General features: G+C 43.0%; 1 long non-coding RNA gene across 2 annotated transcripts; it reads left to right on the plus strand.

Annotated features, from left to right (window-relative positions):
* The first annotated feature begins 662 nt into the window (after window positions 1-662).
* LOC113944850 lies at window positions 663-5064 on the plus strand. Of its 2 annotated transcripts, none has more exons than XR_003526849.1 (3): window positions 663-749; window positions 3762-4161; window positions 4924-5064. It is a non-coding gene; the product is annotated as an uncharacterized LOC113944850 (long non-coding RNA). The 2 variants fall into 2 exon arrangements; XR_003526853.1 differs by having other exon boundaries at window positions 4933-5064.
* Window positions 5065-11435: the final 6371 nt, after the last annotated feature.

The following is an 11435-nucleotide window of genomic DNA, read 5'->3' on the forward strand; positions in this document are numbered from 1 at the left end:
GTACCTGGTCAGAGGTCTAAATGCAGGTGTTTAAAGCAGGGAAAGGATAAGATTAGGAAAGCTCCTGTATCTGTGAAAGGAGTCTTTGTTCATGAAATATTGTGCTAGTGGACTTTTCTAGCCAAGAAGTAAGTGACCTGGAAACACAGCAGGATAAGAGGGAGAATGGGGAAAAAATGGGTGAGAAAGGTGACTTCTCAGCATCTTGATTGCTGCCCACGTACAATGTAAATCTGCTGAATCTGGGTAGTCCTGAACCTGGCTGGCAAAGGGGCTGCAGCACTCCTGCATAGGACAATTCCTCAAACCACTGGCTTCATTCCTCTTGTGTGAATACCCTGTTGAATTTATTTAAGTGAGTCAGCTGCAGGACTCTTGGCAGGGTGGGAGCCTCCATGCCAGCACAGGATAGTGAATGGAAGTGAGAATGTGGCTCATCTTCCTTTTTTGCTTCTGTTCCTCTTCCTAGCACTACCCACCACAGAGTGCCACTGTTTCCCTGCTCTTACTTGGGTGCTAGTTGGTCACTGTGGTACACACAAACCTTTTCTAGGAGGAGAAGGCCCCCTCCTCCTGTGGAGAGAGGGTTACCAAACTCAATGATGTCACAGACACCAAGTGCCAGGGCCACCTAAAGGCTAGGAGCCAGCTGAGGAGGTATAGGCACAGCAGTGGGAAACAAAACTTCCTGCTTGCGGTGGTGGGAGCACAAAGGGCCTCCACTTTTTGGTATTGAGGTGGGTGAACAGGTGAGTGCTACTCTACCAAGCTCCTCAAGTCCTGGCTTGTTGGTGGCCCCCACCTGGAAAAACCCTTAACCTGGTGGGAACTGTCTCAGGTGCCCATGCAGGCTGTCCACTCCTGCCCCATGGAGGGCTGAGTAGGTCATATCAAGTGATTGGAAATTTGATGCTTGGCTCAAGAGGGTCTCATGGTTCATTGGAAACTAAGCTAATTAGGCCCTGAAGACAGCAGTTCAGAAATATCCTGTCTGGCTATGGGTGGCATGGCAGGAGACCAGGACCAGGAAAGCTCACCTCTCCCCTTCTGCACTTGGGCAGCTTCACACCTAGCGCACACCATGAGGTGTGTATTACCTGGCCCAAACCCAACCCTGCCTTATCTGCCAAGGGTGATGAAGGAAGGATTTCCTAAATGCTTTTTCCCGAGTTATTTTGGTTCTACCAAAAGGCCTGCTGCTTTATGCTCAATTACAGAATCACACGGAATCAACCAGGTTGGAAAAGACCTTCAAGATCATTGAGTCCAACCCAACACCACCCTGTCAACTAGAGCATAGCACTGAGTGCCACATCCAGTCTCTTCTTAAATACCTCCAGGGACAGTGACCCCAACCACCTCCTGGGCAGCACATTCCAATGTCTGATCACTCTATAAAGAATTTCTAATGTCTAACCTAAAGCTCCCTGGCACAGCTTAAGACTGTGCCCTTTTGTCCTACTGCTGGTTGCCTAGGAGAAGAGACCAACCCTCACCCGGCTACAACCTCCTTTCAGGGAGTTGTAGAGAGTGATAAGGTCTCCCCTGACCCTCCTGCTCTCCAGGATAAACAGCCCCAGCTCCCTCAGCCTCTCCTCATAGGGCCTGTGCTCAAGTTCCTTCATCAGCCTCGTTGCCTTTCTTTGGACACTCTCCAGCACCTCAATATCCTTCCTAAATTGAGGAGTCCAGAACTGGACACAGTACTCCAGGTGTGGCCTCACCAGTGCTGAGTACAGGTCCTGGTCCTGCTGGCCACACTGTTCCTGATCCAGGCCAGGATGCCATTGGCCTTCTTGGCCACCTGGGCACACTGCTGGCTCATGTTCAGCTTCCTGTCAATCCAAACTCCCAGGTCCCTTTCTGCCTGGCTACTCTCCAGCCACTCTGTCCCCAGCCTGTAGCGCTGCCTGGGGTTGTTATGGCCAAAGTGCAGGACCCGGCACTTGACCTTGTTGAATCTCATCCCACTGGAATCAGCCCAACTCTCCAGCCTGTCCAGGTCCCTCTGAAGAGCCCTCCTTCCCTCCAGCAGATTGACACTCCCTCCCAACTTGGTGTCGTCTTCAAATTTGCTGATGGTGGACTCAATCTCTTCATCCAGATCATCAATAAACATATTAAACAGGACTGGGCCCAACACTGATCCCTGGGTGACACTGCTAGTGACCGGCCACCAACAGGATGCAGCCCCGTTCACCACCACTCTCTGGGCCTGGCAAATGGCCCTGGCAACCCCCCTTGCACACCAGGTTGGCTCCCAAGAGTAACCAAGCCCAGGCTACCGGGCTACTGTCATTTGTTCCTCTGGATTATTACCTGAAGCAGGTCCACCCTGCACATACTGGGCACTGTTTGGGTTAAGCCCAGGTGCTCAGCCAAGCCAGCTCTGGTAGCAAGGGCAGAGTCTGAAGGGTCACAGCCTCTTCCTTCATGTCACCAGCAGGGACACAAAGTGAGACAGGCCCTGGTCTTTGCTTCAATTCTGTCCCACCTTTCAGCAATGCTTCAGAGCCCAAAGTATATGAAAGGGGCGTTTCCAGAGACAGGGAACACCAGGCATTTCAAAATTTCTGATAAATTGGTACTCACAGTGGAAAAAATGAATACCACATTTGTATCCAGACATCAAAGCAATGGAACCACCACAGTAGTCTCTTATTACACAGTCATCAGCCCAATGCTATAATTGGTATTATATATATTATATAAACCATTACACATATATTATATATTTATTTTCCTCTTAACAGTAGTTTCTGATTTTTCCTTCTCTGGATGAGGCAGGCTGTTGCTCTTACTATCCTTGTGATTTCTAACTTGGCTTCTGCAATGAAATAAAAAACCAGTCCTCACTTTACAAACACGCGGTCATGTTTCTTAAATGAAACAGTGTGATGCACAGAGTACCAAGGCTGTAATTCAAGTTGCTCATCACAAACTGCCAAAGTCATTTTTCTTTCAGGATATTGCCTTTCACTGAATCTGAAGATTGACTTACAATTTGTTGGACCAAGCAGGATATTTGTTACTCTTAGGAAGAGTGATTAGCAAACACTGGCAAGGCATTCTCCTAAACAATATGACACTATTACTCACTGCTGAATTTAAATGAAAAGATAAATATTTCACACAACAAGCTTAGCTGCACATGGCTTTTGCCTCTATTGTTTATTACATATTTCTAAAGAAGCATGATTTTGGTGTTTTGTGAGCTATAATTTAAAACCAATAAATCAAAGAGCTTTATTAAAGGATCTTCTTATCCTACTCAGAGCACCATAGCAAGATGTTAAATTAGAAGTGGAGAAGAAAACTTTTAAAACAGCTATGTTTTAAAGTTAAATTAAGTAGTATGTTTGCAGAAATTGTTACCTTCAACTGAGGCTATACTTGCTTTGTCATTTAAAAAATAAAATTAAAAAATTGAAAGTGCTATACTTTTAAAGGGGTTTTACACTGCCTTGGCTACTTCCAGTTGACCCTGGTGGCTTTGGCTATTGCTGTCCTGGCCCTAGGTAGCAGCTGACTGGAAAGACCTGTGCTACAATGCTCAAAATAGTCATGCCTGCAGCAGTGCTATGGTGCTATGTGTTTTGTTGCCAAGAACTAAGGCAATGAATAACTAGTCTGAATTCTCCCATCAGTTGAGCAGCAGAGAAATGTTCTTCTAGTCAGACAACACACAAACACTCTTTCTACAGAAGAAGAGTGGCATGTGCATGAAGAGTGCTCTTAGACAAATGTTCTTGCTTGTACAGGTGCACTACAACACGGGACCAGTTCGATAAGAGCCCTTAGAAGAGAGCCCTTAGCAATCTGGTGTTCAAGAGGAGGGCTTAAAATGATGGAATAGCTTGAATGTGCATGGGGAAGATGACAAGAGTTGGTGGAGGCAACCTTATCCTCATTAGCAACATCTTAAATCACTGAGTGAATGTCCTTTCTCATGTTTCCTGCAGTTGCTGCAGATAATTCTGAGTCTATAAAACTTCGCTGGATATAGCTCTGTTTGCAGGATCTCATTCCAGTTTTGAGGAGTAAGTACATTCTTGTCTGGTCTTTCAGAGTGATGCAGTTTGGAAAAACAACATACCAAAGCAGTTTTCTTCCATGTGGTCGTCCATCAGCATAGATGTCTGCACTATCTGTGCCCACCAAGTGAGTGACACACACACACCTTTCAGTTTAGAAATATTTAGAAATGTTGTGGAGATGGGAGTAGAGTATCCGTCTATGTATGCTATTTGTTCTCTTTAAATGAGCATTTGCCCTTTAATCTTTGCTAAGAAGCACAGTTTAATTCAGAGGACACTCCACTGTGAAACTTTTTGGCTCATAAGGGGCTGTAGCAACTTCTTACCATGTAAGTCTCAGTCTAGCAAGGTACCATGGGATACAGTAAGGTGTCAAGAAATCCCACTTCATGCTCAAACATATTTGCAGTTGTCATTCAAAGATGTGTTTACATATATTTTTCAGTTTAATCTGATTTGGTTTAACAGGATTTGGAGTGTCCCCAATGATTGTGCCACAGCTGTGTGATCACGTGACTTGATGCTTCAACCAGAGGTCGCACAAAACCAAATCACGCAAACCTGCTTTCACCCTTGCACCCAGCACCTGCAATCCTCTGTTCATCACATATCTCAGTAAAATGAAGACTCCAACTCTTTGCTGATCTTGAAAAGCAGGTTAGACAAACATCTGCCAGAAATGGTTCAGGTGTAGTTGCTCATACCTTGGGCTGGAAGAATGACTTTCTACAAGCAATTGCAACACAATTTTCTGAGACCTCTAGGAAATTAACATGATGGTTAGACTATTAGAGGGGTGACAAGCACAGCTACTAGCTAGTAGCCAAAATTATAACAAATCATATTAATTATTCAGATTTTTCTGTAGCTGTTAAACCTTTCTAAGTTTACCTAGGTATCACCTTCAGCAAGAGAAGACTGGGGGAAAGAGAATGTTTTCCTGTTGAGAAGAGAATCCTTTTTTAACTTACTGATTGAGAGGACATGCTTTCCATCCTATATTGTTTGTTATTTGTCCCAAGGGTTGATCACAAATGGCAATCGTAAGCCCCTTGGGCAGCTAAGTTCAAAATGTTTATGCTGTGAACTCCCACACTAAGCTGCTGCTTGCCTCTGGCTAAATCTCCCCTGTAGCTGCATTTCCATGGTAAAATCTCCATCTCATCAGCTGCTGGCCATAGTTACAATTAGTCAAATCCAAATGCTTTTGTCTGAGCACAAGGCCTGCTGGATTTCCCAAACAAACACTTTCCCATCTATTTCCCTTTGCAAGGCAAAGACCTAATTTTAAGTCTAACCCTTGCTTCACATCATACTTTGTTTCTGAATGCCTAGTTGAACACATCTGTGACATCTTTCTCTAGGTAATGTATGCTCAAACCTCTTTCACACCAGGGGTGCAGTTACAACAAGAGGGACTGTGAAAAAATGACTTAAAAATAACCATCAGCCTGTAAGCTACACTGCCATTTTAGGAAGCAAGAAAAGAGTGCAACAGAGACAGTTGCACCTATAAATCATCTAGCTGTGGATAAAAAGGGGCCTTCAGTGTCCCAAATCTTGTTATTTTTCCAGCAAAATAGGTTTATTTTGGAGACTCAGGCTTATATCTTATCTTAAAATTTAGTGTCTTGGGTCCTTCTTTAATCACAGAGGTCTGATTGATACAGTCAAAGGAGCCTGGGGGATGATTCATATGCCCTACCAGCACAGATGGGCTTCCTTTAATGTTGGCTCTTCCTGCCATTTGATACTCCAGGACAGATGAGACATCTGCACAGGGCTTGCAGATATGATGTAAGACAAAGGAAGTTCATGCCCTTTTGGTGAAGCAACTGGATGCCAACCAGGATACTCCACAACACCTAAAATAGCATTAGACACTTGCTTTTAGGCAACTGAATCCTGGTTTTAGAAAGATTAATTATTTCTAGGTTCATTGATTATACAGAATATATTTCCATGGACTTGAATGAATTCCCACATTCATGCCTGAATTTAGATGTTCTTACCTGGTATTGAATGTCCTCTCCCAGCAGGATTAAGTGACTGTCTAGTACAATCTCAGGTACCCCACCTGGACTCCAGCTGCTGCTGCAGGAGGCTGAGGGTCCCCCAGCAGTGCCATGTCTTCTCTGTCAGCCCCAAGCAATTATTCCAGACATGCTGAGGTGTCTCAGAGGGCTTTAGGCATCTGTACTCAAGCCATCTGTGTCTTGAAGAGGGCTGGGAGAATGCTGTCAGTATGGTCAGTGCCAGGAGCACTCTGATGTTTCGGGAAGGGGAGAACCAAAGTCTGCACTGATATTATTCACAAGACTTTTGTCACGTATGCTGGCTGGAGTCGTTCACCACTGGCTCACATGGGCAGCATTCATTCACTCCATGCTTATTTTGCACTACATTCTGTTTTCCAGCTCAAAAAGCATATTGGAGACTGATGCTGAGATTTCCATTTTTTATCTGATCTGGTGGTCCTGTCAAAGTGATATGAGCTGTGCCCTCTGATACTAACAGGACTTTCAGAGATTCCCAGCACTTTCTTATTAGTTAGAGCTGTGCCGTCTTTGTATTTTTTTCTACCAACCCAGTCCTCAAGAGAGATTTGTAAATTTTATTTCAATATTCAGTGGTTTGAAATTCGTTTTTTGGCATCAGCATAGACTTTGCAGAGCAGCACAATGTGCAGTGGAAGTCTGAGTAATTCAGATAAAATTCATCCTTGGAGTACACAGGCTTTACCTGACAGTCTTTTTTTTTTGGGTGAGAACAAACTTTAACCTTTGTGCACAGTAAGAAATGGTAGAGATAACACACAGCAGGAGAAATCCTGACCTGTAGTGGAGCTGTGATAGGAGGGATTAAACTAAAGAAATTAATGGGGAGCCACCCCAGGCTAAGGAGGAGAGAGTGAAGGTCTTGACAAATTTAATGCTTTACGGTGCCTTCTCTGACTTTGCAAGGAGATCCACTCGATGAATGTACAGAATTGTCTCTGTATACTCCTGCTGGTGAGCACGTCCTTCCATTGTGAGACAGCAATTTGCATAGTTCTGTTCTCTTATTTTACCTCAGTGAGCAGGTGTAAGGATAATAAACTCCCTTACAATAAACTGGTAATACCACTTTGCTGTTTCATGCCAGGTGAGGAGCAGCAGGAATAAATGAAACCTCAGTGCCAAGGTGATGAAATGTTTCCATTGTCAGTTTGACACAAGCACGTGAGTGGTCAGAGCACGGTGCTAATAACATAATGCCAAGGTTTCAGGTTCAATTCCCGTATCAGCCATTTACCTAGGAGTTGGACTTGATGATCCTCGTGGGTCTCTTCCAACTCAGAATATTCTGTGATTCTGTGAACAAGAGAGCAAAGATGACACCCAAATTGAAAAGGGTTTGGGTAAACTTGTTATTTGAGAGTACATCACTGTGTGCTCACACCTGTGTGACATTACAGGGTCTGGTCAGCAAGGACTGAAAAAAAATGTCAGAAGTGCCTTTGCAATAGATACCTCTGCAAGCACACAGCAGGAAGACCAACAGCTGGGAGAGAAGTACATCCATCACCAACGGGCAGGCACTCCACGCTGCTCACTGCCTCTCAAAACCTGCAGATGCAGCAGGGAGCTGTGGCTTCCATCAGCGGAGGAGCTTTACTTATGGGGACATGCAGGGTCCAGCACTGATCATGTTCAAATCCAAGTGATAACTCAGCGATGGCCCAAGCACCCACCTACAAACACTGCACTCTGCATGGGAACAACAGGAGACTGTGGTCAGAGGGAACAGCTGCCTTAACTCACACAGATGCTGGATATACACACAGCAATTAATACTATAGAAATAATGTATTTAAAAGCCGGTGTGACACAGTTATGCAAGTTACAATGATCTCTTTTGCAAAAGGTTGAGTCATGCTAATTACAACAACAAATCTTGCTCATAGTAGACAGAGTCTCTTGTCTCTGCTCCTGTTTTTTCCTTTTGCCTACAGCAAAGACAGACTTTGCTGAAGATTGGGCCAACCGACCAACAAAGATGACTGAAGTCTCTGAAACATTAGAACAAGAGTGTGGGCTAAAGAAGACATTATTATAAACAAGTCTAATACTGCAAAACTCAGTTCATGGAGGTTTGGAACACCAAGTGTAATCGTCCAGGGTTGCTACTGTTGTAGCCTATGCTCTGTGGCACAATATGGCATACTTTTCACTTGGAGATTATTTCCTACACAGGACAGCTACCCTTCCTCTGAGCTTCTGTCTGTGATGTAATGCTGCAGTTGTGGTCCTTAAAGAGCTTTTAAAACAATTTTCTTTTTGATCAATTGGCTTGAATATGGAAGCCTGGAACTACGTCCTCAAAGGGGAGCAGGACAGCAAAGTGTTTGTGGGGCCCATCACTGGCTTAGGAGGCTTGAAGTAACCCCTCATCTTTTTGGTGGTGCTGGCAGGGAATAGTTTTAACCTTGATGTAATAGCCATCCCAAAATATCTCTTCTGAATAGCCTTACAAAAGCTGCCAGGCAAATCTTTCATAGCTTTAAGTATTACTGGTACTTTCCAGATAACGTAATTCTGCTTTTTCTGGGCCATTCCTAAAATATTACAGACATACTGCATGACTGTAGAGGCAGCAGCACAACAAAACATTTGCCAACTCTGACTTTCTCCCTGCCACCGAGTTCCTGGGCCTTCTTGCCTCTCACCTCCACAAAACACACTGATACAGTAGATGAGGCTGTGGAAATGAGCTAAGACTCTGCTGTCCCGCTCATAGAATAAAAAAGCCAAATCTCTCCTTCAAACAGTCAGACTTTGATTTATGTCTCCAAAAGGCAGCAAAGCCCAATTTGTGCTTCTGCAGACCAAGACCAGGAACTAATCTTGATGTCCTAAAGAAATCATGATGGGTACATTGCCAGCGGATCCCTTTTTAGTGAGCTAGGAAGGGCTTTATGACAACTTCTGACTGAAGCTGTCTGTTAAATATCCAGACTGCAATCCTTTTAAACTTCTATAGAGCCAAATCAGCATCCTATTCCTACTTAAGAGATGGACAGCACAGGTTTGCCTGTGAAGCAGGTGCACAGTAAGATCTGGACAGCAGTTGAAAAGATGTGATGATAGATGTTGGAGCTAAATAGATTCTTTAAAAATAAGTATTACTAGTGACTCAGGATTAAATTCTGCAGTTCTCGCTTACACAAACCTGCTGAGCTTTCAGACTTATTGCACACTGCAGCACACAGATGTTGACTAAATCCAAGTGAAACTGGAGGCTTCAAGCCTAGCTCTTTCACACCCAAACTCATTCTATAAATGGAAAAAAAGGGGAGAAGAGAGAAAAGAAATCAGAAAAATAAAAAATCCTACAATGCTAAATATATAAGCCCTGCTACAGATAAACTTGCAAAAAATATGAAATGTATGTTTTTTGCAGTCCAAGGCAAAAACCCCCCACTGACTCCAATGACATAGAAATCTACCTTATGGTCACCATCTGACATTTCAGCTATGGTTTCAATGTCATCAAGAGTCTGTTGACTAATTTAGGCACAGAGCTACTTTGATTTGCATTAGATTTTTTGATTTGCACACACAATAGTTAAGGAAACAGACTTTGTATTACCCTTTGTATCTGTACAGTTAAGCTCATACAAGCCTAGGTTTGTTAAAAACTATATGGTTTAGAGGTGGGCTTGGCAGTGCTGGGTTAACCGCTGGACTCAATCTTCGAGGTCTTTTCCAACCTTAATGATTCTAGAATTCTAAGTCAATAAAGACTCTTCCATCTAATTTTTTTAATAAGGTCAAGTTACTTATAATATTAGTCTGCAAAAAATGATTTCTGAATACTTAATTCCTCTTGCAAAACAAATTGATTCATTGTAATATTGCTTGAGTTACTCATTAGTCATTCATTTGAAATTACTTTAAATACATTTTTATGTTCCTTCTAGAGAAACACCACATTTTTCACAACTGGAAGAGAAGCAAGGAGACTATTCAGTGGGATACCACTAATCAGAACCTGCATTCTTGTTATTCAGCCATTTAATCATCCCTTGTCATGATGCCTGGTTTCGGCAGCTTTACCTGAATAAGAACTTGAAGAGTTTATTGCTTGGCAAATAGTATTACAGTAGGGGATAACTAAATGTCCCCCTCAAAAAAACCCCAAACAAAACAAAACCAAACAATTCAACAAAAACAGAAAGGCAACATGTTAAAAAAGCCCTGACATTATTAATGGTAGTAACTGTAGCCAAGCAAACGCTGTGCTCATTCTTGACACAGTCAGCTTAAGCTGGTCCCTCATTTGTGTATATAGTAACCAGGCCCAAACAGACCAAGTAAAGGGAGCCTCAGCTGTAAAACTTCCAGTTCAGTATATTAAGACCATCACACTCTTTGCTCTATAAAAAGCCACATAGAATTAGGTCAAGATCTCTTTCCTTGCCACAAAGAAAAAATAGAAGGTGGCATTGAGTCCTTCTCTAAACAACCAGCTGAGAAATGGCAAAGGGACCACAGGAGGTAAGACAACACCCCACAGCAGGGTAGAGAGGGATCCTCAGCGAAGACCTAAAATTCTTCCCAAGTTTGAGAGAGTTCAAATGAAAGTTCAGCTTTAGTGACTTCTGAGGGAGTAGCGACTCTCCAAACAGGTGGGATGAATAAGCAGATGAGAAAGAGGTAGCACCAAGGGAAAAACCTGTCCCTATTTAAAACAGAGGAGAACTAGGATTAATGAGGAAACCCAAACTAAAACAATCCCTCAAAGGCAAATAGCTTCAGATTTTAAAAAACTAACTACAGAAGGCTTGACACCCCCAAAATTCATTGCTGAGGGAAGTGGAAGTGTGTGACTTTATAATAAGACAGGAGTTAATCTGCTGCAAAAAAACAATCCATGGATTTTAGTTATATTGTCTCTAGTGTCAATATGTGAAAATGAGGGCAAAGGATCTGATTTGCCTGTGGCTTCATGCATTCAAATGCACTTTTCACATGCAGCAATACCAGATGTTGTGCCTCTGTGTTCCACTTCTGACTTCCCTTTACAGTTGTACCTCTCTCGCCAATCTCCTTGTGCAAATGCATGGCATCTAAATTACCTGTTTTCTTTTATCTAACAGGTCTTTGCCATGATAAGAGACACATACAGAAGCTGGACAAAAACCTCAAGAAGGAAATTAGTAATTAAAAATGACCTCAATCTGTTAATTCTGGTATTAGAGTTTGTGTTTAAATAATATTCCAGGGCTGTTCACTTAAAGACAAGTGAAGGTTCTGCTCAGACCACCCAAAGCCAAGTTTTGACTCACCTGTCCCCTTGCTTTTTTGCAAGACAGGAAGAGCTCTTGTTCAACAGATCACATAAATGGACACAGGT

Source organism: Corapipo altera, unplaced genomic scaffold, assembly GCF_003945725.1.
Source record: "Corapipo altera isolate COAL_440 unplaced genomic scaffold, ASM394572v1 0, whole genome shotgun sequence".
In the NCBI taxonomy this organism is placed as follows: Eukaryota; Metazoa; Chordata; class Aves; order Passeriformes; family Pipridae; genus Corapipo; species Corapipo altera.